We start from the raw sequence: 1,160 nt of genomic DNA, 5'->3' as shown, positions 1-1,160 counted from the left end.
TTCATAAATATTTACTTTGGAAACTGTCACCTTGTTTTTCTACGCCAGTGATGTAGAAAGTTGGAGACACACACTTTAGGATGAGCAAGTTTCCGTGAAGCAATCAATAGAGAATAGCCACGCAGCTTATTTTTTATTATGGATACCTTACAGGTCTTTGAGTCAAGTACTGTGGCAGGATTTCTAGAAGGCTGCTGCTTTTTAGGAAAGATCGTCAATAACATATGTAGCCAAGCAAGCTAAAATAATTACAATCAAATTTCATGCTTCAGGGCATAAAGTGATTCCCAGCAAGGTTCACCATGGAATTGTCCTGCCTTCACCCGTGTGTGCTGTTTCTTGGTTTTGGTGGTTTTCAACCCTTCCCCCATCTTACAATACTGATCAGTGTTCTCAGGAACTCAGGTCAGCTGAGCCCATACCTCTCCTTCCTTGCCTCATGTGCAGATTTACCCCCTCTGGAGCAAACCATGGGTTTAGAAATGTCACCTTTCCCGATTATGGGTTTTCATGGACTTACATTTGAAAGTTGTGAGTGTGAAGGAAAGAAGAAAGCAAACTGATCAGAGGCCAGCTTTCCTGTTTTTCCAGCGTCTAATTTAAATAGTAACTGTGGACCATTCTCTCTCTCTCTCTCTCTCTCTCTCTCTCTCTCTCTCTCTCTCTCTCTCTCTTAGGCCTTCTAATTCAACTTATTTCTGATTCTAGTTTAGTTTTTTTCTTCTTCTTCTTTGAAATCTCTCTCTTTTCCTCAGCTCAATATTCCTCAGCTCTCATTCAAAGCTCTATGAAAACCTTGGTCTGTCCTATTCTGAATAGCTTTGGAATCCATAAACAGTAAGTTTTACTCTTTGTCGCAGGTTCTTTGAGGACAGTGGGTGGGCAGGAGAGAACGGATGGTTACACTCAGTCATATGCTTTTGCACACTTAGCATGACGGCCTTTGAGATAATTACATTCTGTATATCCGAGCCAACTAGCAGAGCTTCAGGATGACAGGAGGATACATCTGGGCCCGATAACAATTGCAAATACTCAGGGCACACTCTTAAAAAGAGCTTGTGTTACCATGTGAAACAGCATGTTTTACAACACTCACAACAGTCAGATAAATAAAACAGCTCTCGATGGTGCAAAGCTTGCTGGGGGAAAAATGTATT

Source organism: Mastomys coucha, unplaced genomic scaffold (genome assembly GCF_008632895.1).
Source record: "Mastomys coucha isolate ucsf_1 unplaced genomic scaffold, UCSF_Mcou_1 pScaffold21, whole genome shotgun sequence".
NCBI lineage: Eukaryota > Metazoa > Chordata > Mammalia > Rodentia > Muridae > Mastomys > Mastomys coucha.
The sequence above is the reverse complement of the archived record's forward strand: the minus strand, read 5'-3'. Positions refer to the sequence as shown.